Source organism: Lipotes vexillifer, unplaced genomic scaffold (assembly GCF_000442215.2).
Source record: "Lipotes vexillifer unplaced genomic scaffold, Lipotes_vexillifer_v1.1 scaffold2729, whole genome shotgun sequence".
NCBI classification, from domain to species: Eukaryota; Metazoa; Chordata; class Mammalia; order Artiodactyla; family Lipotidae; genus Lipotes; species Lipotes vexillifer.
This window is the reverse complement of record NW_006795480.1, coordinates 1-15,446: the sequence shown is the minus strand read 5'-3', so window position 1 is coordinate 15,446 and position 15,446 is coordinate 1. Positions and strand designations below refer to the sequence as shown.

At 37.4% G+C, this 15,446-nt stretch overlaps 1 pseudogene; it reads left to right on the top strand.

Moving 5' to 3' along the window:
• Positions 1-11,949: 11,949 nt before the first annotated feature.
• On the top strand, positions 11,950-13,224 carry LOC103088871 (testican-3 pseudogene; annotated as a pseudogene).
• The last annotated feature ends 2,222 nt before the right edge of the window (positions 13,225-15,446 follow it).

The window sequence follows — 15,446 nt, the reverse complement described above, 5'->3', positions numbered from 1 at the left end:
GGGAAAGATCACTACATAGTTACATGAAGAAAGGCAGGATATAAAGCAAAATGATATTAAATATGAAAATGCAAATAACTACACAGATGGGTAAAAGCTAGTAAAAATGCATCTAAATGCTAAAATTGTTGTCTCTAGTGGCATGAAAATATGGGTGTTCAGTTGCATAAATATTATTTTTATAATGAGAAAAAATAACGGCTATAAAATAAAATCCCAATGTAAATATAGGGTAAAGGATGTGAATATCATTCAAAAAAGAAAAAATAGAAATTCTGTGAAGCATAGCAATATGTTTAGCTTTCCTACTTACCAAAGAAATGCATATTAAAACAATTCTGAGATGCAGATTTTCACCTATCACATTAAGAAATGATTATTTAAATGATTATAATCAATGGAAGCAACGATGCAAAAAAACATCTACTTTGTTCCAAGTTTTGAGGAAGGGGGTGCGGGTGGGCAGGGAGGAAGTGTAGAAAGTTCTATTTTATAGAGCTCTGCTGCCAGCTTCAGGAAGCTAATGAAATTAATAATACACATTTTTTTTTCAGTTGACTCAGATGTGAAAGCCTTTGTTAAGATGTTTAACATGGTGACTGAAAGAGCTGTAATTCAGGTATACTTAGTGAAGAACTAGATTTTCATTAAGTCAAGGAGATGGAGAGAGCTCACTGTACAAAGTTGAAGATGTAGAGTACTTTGTGATGTACTGAGGGTCAGTCTGTTGCATTTGTTGATATTGTAACATTCTTTTCCTCATACTCCACTGACAATTCATTTTCAGTATGTCCACATGTTCCTCTTCCTCCTCTACAAAGGCTGGTGTTCACAAGTTCTCTATCCTAGGTTCTCTGCTCTTCTGCCAATTCGAGGGTTATTATCATGATAATGACTGAAGCATCAGACCCTAAAATCAATGGTAGCTCAGGAAGCAAAACATAAAGGGAGTTGCACTAATGGAACAAGAGATCAGAGAGTGAATGTTTTCAATGCAGTATAATAGTAGAGGTATTGACTAATGTCAGCAAAATGATGGACTCAGAAGTTCCAAGCCCTCTGCCCCAACAGAAAGATCAAAGGGAAAAAAATAAGCAAGGACTCTCTGAATCAACCAGAGTCTAAATCACAGACAAAGCTTTACAGCAACCATGAAACTACCTAATCAAGAAAAGCCATCTTCAAAACAGTAGGAAATTTTTGTGGTGTTTTACTCACCTTTGCCCCATGCCCTTTCAACTGAGGTAGTGGTTTTAGTTTTAAAGAGGAAGCAGCCTCGTTCTCAGTTCCCTTATTCAAACTGGAGGTAGCAGAGCACACTTTATTTAAAAAGTATTGTGTACATCTTTTCTATCCTTTCTGGGGGATAGCTGAAGGACTGATGTAAGGTGCTCATTTCTGTTTCCCCTAACTTGGAGCTGAGTAGTGAAAAACAGCAGATACTGCTCATAAAATCTCCAAGGCAACTACAGAACCACAGATGTCTGGGGCAATAAATTATGGGTGGAGACATACAATAGACTAAAGCCTGAAAGAAAGGTTGAAATGAGACTCTTTGGGAAATTAGGACATTCAAAAGCAGTCATACATATGTAGGAATTTAGAAAGCAATATGCAAGGCACATGCTCAGAAAAGACCTTACAGGACCTTAAGATTTTGCTTGGGCTGATCTCTAGGCTCTGAGCAAGCCCAGCTAAGTCTTGAAGGCGTGCTCAAGCACAGAGCCAATCTGCAAAGACTTGGTGAGCTCCTGGAATTCAAAAAATCTCTGTCAAAACATTAGTTGAACATGAGCTAATGGAACAAAGACTACAGTAGTCATGTATGGCAAGGAATAGTCTTTGTGAAAATAGTATGAAAGTCCCAAAATAGACAACTAAGACTTAAACAATAATATCTATAATAATGAAAACCCTAATGAAGAGGGAGAATTTTATTTCTAAATGCCCAACTATCAGCTAAAAAAATCACAGAGCACACAGAGAAACAGGAGAACATGACCTATTCAAAGGAACAAAATGAATTGACAAAAACCATCCTCAAGGAAGCCCAGATATGACATACTAGACAGACTTTTTCCCCTAAATTTGTTGAGATATAACTGACATATAATACTATGAAAGATTAAGGTATATAGGTGATGATTCGATGCCATATATATTGCAAAATGATTACTAAAAGCTTGGTTAATATCTATTTTCTTACATAATTACAATATTTTTTTGTGGTGAGAGTATTTAAGATCTTCTCTCATCACAACTTTCAAGAATATAGCACAGCTGTTACAGCCATCACAATAAATATTAGATTCCCAAAACTTATTCATCTTAACTGAAAGTTTGTACTCTTTATTTGCCATTTCTCCATTTCCTCCAATTTTCAGCTTCTGGCAGCCATCATTCATTCTACTCTCTGTTTCTGTGAGTTTTACTTTTAAATTCCACATACAAGTGAGAGCAAACAGTATTTGTCTTCCTCTGTCTGACTTATTTCACTTAGCGTAATGCCCTCAAGGTCCATCCATGTTGTCACAAATGATTGGATTTCCTTCCTTTTTTATAACAATATTCCATTGTATATATACCAGATTTTTAAAATCAATTCATCTGTCTATAGACACTTAGATTATTTCCATGTTGTGGTTATTATGAATAATGTTGTAATGAATGTGGGGGTGCAGATACCTCTTTGAAATACTGATTTCATTTCCTTCAGATATATACCCGAGTGGGATTGCTGTATCATACGGTAGTTCTATTTTTAATTTTTTGATGAAACTTCATACCATTTTCCATAGTGGTTCTTCCAATTTACATTCCCACCAACAGGGCACTAAGGTTCCCTTTTCTCCACATTTTCACCAATATTCATTATCTCTTGATTTTTTGAGAATAGCCATCTCAACAGATGTAGGTTGTTATCTCATTATGGTTTTGATTTGCATTCCCCTAGTGGTTAGTGATGTTAAACATCATTTCATGTATGTGTTTTCAAGGGTGTATCCCAGAATTCAAGGCAGCAGAAATGTGCCCACTATTATTTCTTTTTTTTAACACGATGGGTGAAAGAAGAGATTGATTATTTTCTTGTGACACTCTGCTACCACCTATAGAAAATTATTTTAAAAACAACTAAGAAGTTATTTCCTTAACCTAAAATCCACTGCAGCAGATGTACCCCAAATAAATAAGAAGGAGAAGAAACTTGGCATTCCTCTTGAAATTTTGGCTTCTCTATAGCTACAGAAATAAAGTGGAAATGGAGAAATGGGAAGTCTTAGACCTACTTCACCTATGCTCAGTGATCAAATTAATGCAGTGAGGGGATTGAAATGAATAGGAACAGATGCATTGAAGCATAGGGAATATAGACCACTTCTTAGGCTGTAAAACAAACCACAACAATTTTAAAAGAATTGAAATTATACAGAATAGATAGTCTGACAATAATGTAATAAACTAGAAAACAACAGAAAGATAATAGGAAAACCTTTACCTGGGAAATAGACAAGACATTTACAAATAATCAATGGGCCAAATTGGAAATCTGAAAGGAAATAAAAATAAGTAGAACTGAATGAAAATATAAATGTAACGTAACAGAATATGTGGAATGCAGCTAAAGCTGTAATGAGAGGGAAATTTATAGCACTAAATACTTACCTTAGAAAAGAAGAAAGATCTTAAATCCATAATCTACATTTCTACTTTAAGAAACTGGAAAAAGAAGAGCAAAATAAAAACAAAGCAAGCAAAAGGAAGTAAAGAGTAAAAGTCAATAAAATTGAAAACAAAAATAATAAGGGAAATCTATTTTTTAAAACTTGTTCTTAGAAAAGACAATTAAAATTTATAAACCTCTAGCAAGACTGACAAAAATAAAGAGAGAAGACATAAATTGCCATTATAAGGTATAAAATAGGGAAAATCATTACAGAGACTGTAACCTTTAAAAAGAAAATAAAGAGAATAGTATTGACTCTTCTGAATCCTCTTTTCAGCTAGGCCTTGACCTTAGGACTTCTATGTTCATCTTTGCAGTGTTCAATTTTAGCAAGAATCTGGTTAGTCAGTTTAACAAAAATCCCCACTCTAGATATCTGATCACTCTCGATATCTGATTAAATTCTTCATCCCTCACAATCCCTCAGGTGATATCTGATCCCTCTAGGCTGCCTTTAGCAAAAATCTTGTGAAGTCATTTTAGTCGGAATTACTCCTTATGCCTGATATTTCCTCTTAGTAATTTTCCATCCACTGACCCTTCCACCCTGCTACTTAGCTATAAATCCCCACTTTTCCTTGCTGTATTCAGATTTGAGTCCAGTTTTATACTGAGGTCTCTTTTCCCCAATTGCAATAGTCCTGATTAAAATCTGATTTTCCACTTTAACTACTATTAAGCTCTGGTTTTCTTTGACAGTATGGACAACTTACACTCAAAATTTGACAATTTAGAAGAAATGGACTAATTCCTCAAAAATCACAAACTATCAAAACTCTATCAGCATGAGATAATTTTAATAGTTCAAAGAACTAAAGAAAATTATGTCTAAAGAACTAAAGAAAAGTACGAGGACCATGTTTCACTAAACGGAGACTACTGATCAATAAAGAGATAGAAATTATAAAGAAGAATCAAAAGTTAATTCTGCAATTTAAAAGCATAGTAACTGGACTTCCCTGGTGGAACAATGGTTAAGAATATGCCTGCCAATGCAGGGGACACGGGTTTGAGCCCTGATCCAGGAAGATGCCACATGCTGAGGAGCAATTAAGCCCGTGCACCACAACTACTGAGCCTGCACTCTAGAACCCATGAGCCACAACTACTGAGCCCATGTGCCACAACTACTGAAGCTCACGTGCTTAGAATCCACGCTCTGCAACAAGAGAAGCCACAGCAATGAGAAGCCCATGCACTGCAACGAAGAGTAACCCCTGCTCGCCACAACTAGAGAAGGACCACATGCAGCAACAAAGACCCAACTCAGCCATAAATAAATAAATTAATTAATTTTTTAAAAAGTGTAGTAACTAAAATGAAAAAGTTTAATAGAGGAGCCAAACAGCAGATTTGAGCTCTATAATATGGATAAACCTTGAAACCCTTAATTAAGTGCCAGAAACCAGACATAAAAGATCACACACATATTTTATGACTCCATTTGCATGGAATATCCAGTATAGACAAATCCACAGTCACAAGAAAGCAGACTAGTGATTGCCAGGGGCTGGGGAATAGAGAATGACTGCTAATGGGTACTAGAGGGTTTTTTTTGTGGTGATGAAAATGTTCTGAAATTAGATAGTTGTAATGGCTACATGACCTTGTGAATGTACTAAAAACTACTGAATTAGGTTGAATTCAATTGAAATTTAAAATTAAAATTAAATTAAATTGAAACATAGTCATGCCATGGAATATTTTGTGGCTATTAAAAAGAGTAAAAACTCTATCTTTGAGGAAATGCCAAGATTCCTCTAACTTGGAGGAATCACCAAGAGAGAAAAACAAGATACAGCTCGGGTTATATCTAACAATGGTTACCCAGGATTTCTTGTAGACAAGAACAGCAGTAGCAAAACATTTGTAAAGTAACCTCTTGTCTCATAGACCAAATGAGAAGCTTCAAGTATAAGGAAGACCTGGCTTGCACAGGTTGGTTTAACAGCACATGATCATATTCCTACTTTCCTAAAAAATGATCTTCACCCTCAGGTAATTATAAGGCATAATTGAGCATATTTAGAAGACATGCAAACTCTGCTGGTGTTCTTCCTGTGGCAGACCTGGGGAAATCCGCTATGGACCTAGGGCTAGATATTTAACCTCTCCTTGTCTCAGTTTCCTCACATGCAAAATGGGGATGATAGCAGTGGCTACTTATAGTGTTGTTCAGAGGATTAAATGCATTAATATGTATAATGTGCTTAGAATTGTGCCTTGTACAAAATAAGTGCTAAATAAATGTTGAGACCTGTTACTATTTATTATTATTATTATTTTAATCCAGACTATTTCTCAATCTTCTTTCAAGTCTCTCCTTCCTTCAGTCCACTATCATACCACATAGAGTCCGTGTAATGAGGATAGGATCATCCAAGGAAAAGAGAGCAGCACACTCCAGGGAAGATCCTGGATCCCTAGGATAAAGCCCTCCTTAGTTACTCCTTTTTGTCTGATTGTCCATTTAACTGGTGCCCTTTCTTTTCTATTTCCTGCTTTGAGGACTGTTTTATGGGGTATATAATGTGTGCTGGTAATAGGAGAAAGAAGGAGCTCTGACAGTAAAGCATTGAGGGATCTAGCTCCAATTCAACAAGCATATGGACTGATGAGAAGAAAGATAGCACAAACTGTCTATAACATGAACTCCTGCAACAGAGAGGTAATTGGAGGCTTAGGAAAGCCCAGGAGAAGTGAAGTCTGCAGCTTTAAAACTTTCCCCCATGTTCCTAATCTCCTAGGCAACCATAACACCCACCCTCTGGTATATATTATGGGATTAGCTGGTGGTTTCAAAGATAGAACTGGGGAAAGTGCCTATGTTGCATCCCTGACTCTTCCTGAGTGGTCTAGGTAGGCAGATTTGCTCTCTGAATGTGTACCAGGACTAACATTTCCCCTCTTCCTTTACTCATCTTGGCTTTGCCTCTTAGCAATGTCCTTAAGGTCAAGGGACACATAGTATGACAGGCAAGAAACCAGTTTCCTAGCCTTTAAAATATAAAAAAATTGTTTTCTACAGATGAATGAAGTTCTCTAGGAGAGAAGTCCCTGTTCTTCATCATGGTGAGTGTTGAGTATCGCCTTTGTTAAAATCTTTTATAACTTGATAAATAAAAAAGTATTATCCTATTGCTATTTAATTGTTTTTTTTAAAATGACTTCTGAGGTTTAATATTTTCTCCCACTATTTATTATCTATTTGGGTCTTTTTCTTTGAAATGTCTGTGTCCTTTATTCATTTATCTACTGGGGTTTTATATTCTAAATAACTTTGTTATTACATCCTCCTCATCAAACTAATGTGTTGTCATTGTTGAAAATTTGAACATTTCACAAATGCAAATGCAAGTGGAAAAATCACTCATGACCACGCACTATTATTATTTTGGTGATATTTAATGGTTTTTCCCAATGTTCATTTTCTCTATTATTTACAGGTAGTTTAGATAATTATACGTATATGAACTCACACACATAATGAACACATAATGAAATGGTGATAATACTTTGCGGATTTCTATGCAATGTTTCGAATTCATGAATGTTTTTTCATGTCAGGAAAAATTCTTCAAGAATAATATTTCTAATATTTATCAAATAATCCACCTGCTGAAGATCCATATACTATCATTTTTAAAATTTTATTTTATTTATTATTTTTGGCAGGATTTCCCTATTTGCAGCGAGTGGGGGCTACTCTTCGTTGCAGTGTACGGGCTTCTCATTGCAGTGGCTTCTCTTGTTGCAGAGCACGGGCTCTAGGCATGCGGGCTTCAGTAGTTGCAGCACGGAGGTTCAGTAGTTGTGGCTCGTGGGCTCTAGAGCGCAGGCTCAGTAGTTGTGGTGCATGGGCTTGCTGCCCCGCGGCAGGTGGGATCTTCCCGGACCAGGGACCTAACCCATGTCCCCTGCATTGGCAGGCGGATTCTTAACCACTCTGCCACCAGGGAAGTCCAAGATCCATATACTCTCATTTATTTACCCATTCTCCTATTACACTTTTAGCTCATTGCAATTCACTATTATTAAAAAATAGCAATGACTGTCTGTGAATAATTTGGAGAGATGTACTTTAATTTGTAAAATTAGTTATACAATAAGGCTATTAACTATTGATCGTGTATACTGCAAGTATTTTTTTCAGCTTCATCATTGTCTTTTAAAAATAAAATGTACTGAAAAGGTTATGTATATATATCAAAACAAAAATTTTTCAGCAGAGGAATGGATAAAGAAGATGTGGTACATAATACAATGTAATATTACTCAGCCATTAAAAAGAATGAAATAATGCCATTTGCAGCAACATGGATGGACGTAGAGATTGGCGTACTGAGTAAAATAAGTCAGAGAAAGAGAAGTATTGTATTATATTGCTTATATGTGGAATCTAAAACAAAATGATACAAATGAACTTATTTTCAAAACAGAAACAGACTCACAGACTTAGAGAATGAACTTATGGTTACCAGGGGGGAAGGGTGGGGGAGAGGGATAGACTGGGAGTTTGGGATTGACACGTACACACTGCTGTATTTAAAATGGATAACCAACAAGGACCTACTGTATAGCACAGTGAACTCTGCTCAATACTATATTATGTAACAACCTAAATGGGAAAAGAATTTGAAAAATAATAGATACATTTATATGTATAATTGAATCACTTTGCTGTACACCTGAAACTAACACAACATTGTTAATCAACTATGCTCCAAAATAAAATAATCTTTTAAAAAAAACTCAAAATAAAGTATGTAGTAAAAAATGTCCTTCCCAACTTAATCTCCCATCCACCTAATTTCCACCTCCCACTCAGTTAATCATGGTTATTTGTTTCTTCTGTAAATTTCAAGTGTGTGTATATTCAAGTAAGAAGATAACCTTCCACCCATTTTTCCATTATTTTTGCACAAAAGATAGTATACAATATATACTTTTCTGAACATTTTAAAATCACTTAATATACCTTTGTTTTTGTTTCCATGTCAGTGTATAGAACACTTTCTCATTCTTTTTTATAGCATCATTGTAAGATTGTACAATTTATTTAGTGAGTACCCTAATGATAGACATTTGGACTTTACTATTACAAACAATGCTGCAGTGAATAACCTGGCACACATGTTATTTAAAACATGTGTAAATACTGGCATGTTTGTAGGATAAGTTTCCAGAAAAGGAGTTGCTGGTTTAGAGGCTTTTTGAATTCATTATAAGATAGACTTCCTAAATTGCCTTCAACAAGTGTATCAAATTATACTCCCACCAACAAAGCAAGACATTTTCCCACAGCCTTGCTAACAGAGTATTTTCATCAAACTCTTGAGGGGCTTTTTTGTCACTGCTATTGATAAAAGTATGTCTTTTATTTTTATTTATGGGTTTCCAGGTTTAAATAGCCTTTGATGAATAGTCCTTGATACTGGCTCTCCCAGCTGCTTACTTAAATAACCCAGAAGAGGACAAAGGTTTGCAACAACCATGAAAAGTGAGACTAACAAGGAACTCATTGCCAGAATGTGTAAAACATTACCACAAAGCTCCAAAGTACGTAATATAGTTTCTAATTATTGACTATCCAGTACATGTGGGAGAAAGTATATATGTGTGCATGCATTACTCCCCCAGGAATCTTCACAGTGATTCTATCAGTATGATATTATGAGCCATATTTGACAAGTAAAGAAACTCTGGCTCAGAGAGCTAAGTGACTTACTTGCCTAAAGATGTATAACAAGAGGCAGAGCTGAGGTTCAAACACAGGCTTGTAGGACTCCAAACTGGAACTGTTTTCAACACCCTACATGCTTTATCCCTCTCTCATTCTTTAACTCCTGATTCAGGAATAGAACAATTGAGCCAATAACAAAATCAGCCAACTCAAATTTCATGACTACTTTATTTTTATAGTCGATTTACAATATTATATTAGTTTCAGGTGTACATCATAGTGATTCAGCATTTTTACAGATTATACTCCATTAGAAGTCATTGCAAGATTATGGTTATAATTCCTTGTGCTGTACAATATGTCCTTGTTACTTATCTATTTTTTTTAACATCTTTATTGGGGCATAATTGCTTTACAATGGTGTGTTAGTTTCTGCTTTATAACAAAGTGAATCAGTTATACATATACATATGTTCCCATATCTCTTCCCTCTTGCATCTCCCTCCCTCCCACCCTCCCTATCCCACCCCTCCAGGCGGTCACAAAGCACTGAGCTGATCTCCCTGTGCTATGCGGCTGCTTCCCACTAGCTATCTACCTTACGTTTGGTAATGTATATATGTCCATGCCTCTCTCTCGCTTTGTCACAGTTTACCCTTCCCCCTCCCCATATCCTCAAGTCCATTCTCTAGTAAGTCTGTGTCTTTATTCCTGTTTCGCCCCTAGGTTCTTCATGACATTTTTTCCCTTAAATTGTCTATCCACCTCATTACAAATAGCTCAATTTCGTTTCTTTTTATGGCTGAGTAATATTCCATTGTATATATGTGCCACATCTTCTTTATCCATTCATCCGACGACGGGCACTTAGGTTGTTTCCATCTCCGGGCTATTGTAAATAGAGCTGCAATGAACATTTTGGTACATGACTCTTTCTGAATTCTGGTTTCCTCAGGGTATATACCTAGTAGTGGGATTGCTGGGTCATATGGTAGTTCTATTTGTAGTTTTTTAAGGAACCTCCATACTGTTCTCCATAGTGGCTGAACCAATTCACATTCCCACCAGCAGTGCAAGAGTGTTCCCTTTTCTCCACACCCTCTCCAGCATTTATTGTTTCTAGATTTTTTGATGATGGCCATTCTGACTGGTGTGAGATGATATCTCATTGTAGTTGATTTGCATTTCTCTAATGATTAATGATGTTGAGCATTCTTTCATGTGTTTGTTGGCAGTCTGTATATCTTCTTTGGAGAAATGTCTATTTAGGTCTTCTGCCTATTTTTGGATTGGGTTGTTTGTTTTTTGTTGTTATTGAGTTGCATGAGCTGCTTATAAATTTTGGAGATTAATACTTTGTCAGTTGCTTCATTTGCAAATGTTTTCTGCCATTCTGAGGGCTGTCTTTTGGTTTTGTTTATGGTTCCCTTTGCTGTGCAAAAGCTTTGAAGTTTCATTAGGTCCCATTTGCTTATTTCTGTTTTTATTTCTATTTCTCTAGGAGGTGGGTCAAAAAGGATCTTGCTGTGATTTATGTCATAGAGTGTTCTGCTTATGTTTTCCTCTAAGAGTTTGATAGCTTCTGGCCTTACATTTAGGTCTTTAATCCATTTTGAGCTTATTTTTGTGTATGGTGTTAGGGAGTGATCTAATCTCATACTTTTACATGTACCTGTCCAGTTTTCCCAGCACCACTTATTAAAGAGGCTGTCCTTTCTCCACTGTACATTCCTGCCTCCTTTATCAAGGATAAGGTGACCATATGTGCATGGGTTTATCTCTGGGCTTTCTATCCTCTTCCATTGATCTATATTTCTGTTTTTGTGACAGTACCATACTGTCTTGATTACTGTAGCTTTGTGGTATAGTCTGAAGTCAGGGATACTTATCTATTTTATGTATAGTAGTTTGTATCTCTTAATCCCATACCCCTAATTTGCCCTCTGCCACTTCTGTCTCCCCTTTGGTAACCACAAGTTTTTTTTCTATATCTGTGAGTCTGTGAGTCTGCAAATTGGCAAAGTCTGTGAGTCTGTTTCTGTTTTGCATATATACATTTATTTGTATTATTTTTTAGCCTGAATACTGATTTCTGAAGCACTAGTCCAAAGTGCTTTTTCTTATTCTATTCCATCTCACCTATAATATCTTCCTTTCTACATCCAAACAGAAATTAGAACTTGGAAGCTCAAAACATGTATGCAAGATGACAGGCTGGATAAAAGGAGATAACAGTTGTGCAACTGGCAGTGAGTGTGCCATTACCTCCTGGAAGATGGAGAAGATGATCCAATATAATAATAATGGCTAACATTCATTTACAGTGGGTCAGGGAATTAGCTAACCGTTTTCTAGAAATTAGCTCATTTCAACAGCTTGGCAGGGTAAATACTGTTATTATTCCATTATTGTAGGTGAGGAACAGAGTGTGAAGAGGTTGAATTACTAGAGCAGATCAGTTAAAAACTGATGGCGGGGGAAGGGGAGCATGGATGGGAGAGGGAAGGACGGAGGGGCGCACAGAGCCAAGGGGCAGCCGCGGATGCTCCAGGCGCCTGTCGTGCTGTGCGTGTGCGCGGCCGCCTGGTGCGCGCAGGCTCTGGCGGTGGCCTGGGCCGGCCGGCCGGCAGCAATTTTCTGGACGACAAACAATGGCTCAGCACAGTGTCCCAGTACGACCGGGAGGCCAGACAGTGGAACCAATTCCGAGATGATGATTATTTCCTCACTTGGAGTTCAGGGATGGCCTTCGATGGGGCTCTAGACCCAGCTAAAGACCCATGCTTAAGGCTGAAATGTAGTTGCCACGAAGTGTGCATTATTCAAGGTTCTCAGACCGCAGTCTGCGTTGGTCAGTGGAGGCTCATGCACAGTATGAAAGATGCAGGAGTTGGGCATAGGCAGTGGAGGGGTCCCCCGACATGCACCTGCCAGCAGTGCTCGGGGGTCTCCACCAGCCCCGTCTGTGGTTCAGATGGACATACCTACTCTTCTCAGTGCAAACTAGAATACCAGGCATGCATCTTAGGAAAACAGATCTCAGTCAAGTGCGAAGGACATTGCCTGTGTCCTTCAGATACGACCATGGGCTCAAGCAGGAATATGAAGATAGCCTGCAGTGACCTGGAGCTCAGGCAGATGGCCAGCAGACTGCAGGACTGGTTCAAGGCCCTGCATGAGAGTGGGGGCCAGAACAAGAAGACGAAAGCATCGCTGCGGCCGGAGAGAAGCAGATTTGATACCAGTATTTTGCCAATTTGCAAGGATTCACTCGGATTGATGTTTAACACTTGATGCAAACTATCACCTGCTCCTGGACCAGTTGGAGCTTGGGAGGATTTACCTGGACAAGAACGAACGGTGTGTGGAGGCCTTCTTCAGCTCCTGTGACACGTAGAAGGACAGATCCATCTCCAACAACAAGTGGTGCTACCGCTTCCAGAGGCAACAAGACCCACCGTGCCAGACGGAGCTCGGCAGTATTCAGAAGCGACTCGGGGTGAAGAAGCTCCTCGGACAGTAAATCCCCCAGTGTGATGCAGATGGTTACTACAAGCCAATGCAGTGTCACGGCAGCACTGGGCAGTGCTGGTTTGTGGACCGATACGGAAGGGAAGTCGTGGGGTCCAGGAAGCGCGGTGTTGCAGACTGTGCTATTGATTTTGAGATCTCTGGAGATTTTGCAAGTGGAGATTTCCGTGAATGGGTTGCTGATGACGATGAAGATGACATTATGAACGATGAAGATGAAATTGAAGATGATGATGAGGATGAAGGGGATGATGATGATGGTGGTGACCAGGATGGATACATCTGATGGATGAGAGCTGAGAGCAACAAATTCTATGTTTCTTTTATTTACCAAGTGATCCCCTACTGAGGAGTACCTTCTTGCCCCAAAACAAAATGATTCTAAAACTCACTTAATATTTTGTATAATTATTTCAAATATTGCAACTAAAGTCATAGAACTTTATGTTTAGAGAAGTATCATTTACTTTGAGTTTTTATATGAAAAAGAGAACACATATGGAGTCTAGCCAGACAAGAGAAAGTTATGAAGAGCTACTGATCTATGTGAGTCAGCCACAAACAAAACAACCAGTGCTTGAGGTCATATATGATATTTTTCTGGGAAAAATTCTAAGTTAAATCTACAATAACATACTAGTGACCTGGATTCTAAGGATTTTATTAAAATATGCATGACCTTAATTGCAGTTTCCAAGTAGTCTCTTCCCAGAGCCGGAGTGATTTAGAGGTGAGTGAGGGAATAGCGCAAAGTGAGAAAAACAAAGTCACTATCCTGGAGACCTCCACCATGTTTGTATGTTTTTAGTTATGAAGTTTTAGTGATGTTTTTAGTTATGAAGTTATTCTGGATGTGACCAGATATCTTACAAAATGGCCAGTAGGGGAAAACCATGGATTTTGAAAGTTAAAACATAGTTGTCTTTTCTAATTTTTATTTTAATTTGGACAGCAGTCTCATGTTGATTTGTTTGATAATCTTAACCAGCATGATTTCTTTATCTTTCTAGGTTTCTTTATCTTTCTGACCAGCAACTTAGGGTGCAGAACTTAAAGTAGATAGACAGAGGGAAAGGTTCTCTTAAACCGTATTTTTACAAAAAGTTTGTCGTTTGCCTCAATATCAAACTTAAAAATCTTCATTCTTGTTTTATTTCCTATGTTAGATAAATATTTGCATTTAATCTAAGAATTATGCCATTTTTGTTACTAGTGTCGAAACTTAGAGAACATACTGTATGGTGCCTTGCAAAATAGAAATAGAAAGGTTTCAGCATGCATCCCCACATAGGACATTAGGCCATAGATAGGCACACCTAATCACAAATTAATACCAGTCCTGTTACTGCTGCTGGAATGAAGAAAATAGAATACTTTCTTTCTTTTTTCTACTGTTACATAGTTACCATGTGGACATGTTTATGATTATTGTGTGGAGTACCATTTAAGATTTAACTGCAACAAAAATTACTTTAATTGTTGTATTTAAGTTAGCATGTTAATTAATCATGTAGCCCTTCTGGTACACCATCCTTTTTAAGGATATCATCAGACCTATGGTTTTGAGCCCATAATAAAATGTAAAAACCTGTTGGGTGTTACACACTGGTGTCACCACTTAAACAGTGGCTCACCTGGTTTCCCAGTATACAATCCACTGAAATAAAGTTGTTGGATTCTTTCCATTTGTTTTATATACACTAAGAAAAAAATCTTTAATGTTAACTTTATGTAATATTTAAGGTAAAATGCATTTTCTTCTTTACTGTTTATGTATAGTTTACAAAATAAAGAATCTTGAAGCCAAAAATAAACAAACAAAAACACCTGATGGCACGGGGACATTAAAAAAATTTTGAGAGTCAGGAGATGTCTGTGATGTTACTACCCATTTACTTTGTAATTTTGTACAAGTAGATTCCTGTTTCCTTATTTCATTGTCCAAACCTGCAAATCATACCATTCTGTGACTTCTGAGACTCTGTCTGAGGTAATTAGTGGTATAATTCAAAATTTGGAGGAACAGTCAAGCATGGATAAGACTGGAAGAATATATAAAAATTGTTCTACACTATCATATTCATTTACCCTGTTTCAAACTTTCTTACTTGTTCTCCTGCTCATGGCACTGACTCTCCTTCCTTCCCCACTTGCAGATATGATTTAAGTTCCATAGAAACTAGGTAACTCAAAAAATGAAGGACAATGCAAAACGATGTCACTTTTTGGAACACTGCCTAAAGGGTTTTGGGCTATTACCATCTGTAAAAGTTTGAGAGTTGGAGAGAGGCATGCACTAACTGCTAGCATAAAGGTCAAGGAAGATTTATCTTGGTAAGATGCTAAGTTTACCATGAAGGATTCGTCTTCTTCCACTGGTGTCTAACTTCCCCAAGGATTAGTCACCTTGGATCATGGGCCTGTCATCAATCATGATTTTGGGGAAGCAGATGGGCTTGGTATGCTGAATATTAGAGAGTTGAGACTTTACCCTAAAAGCAATGGGAA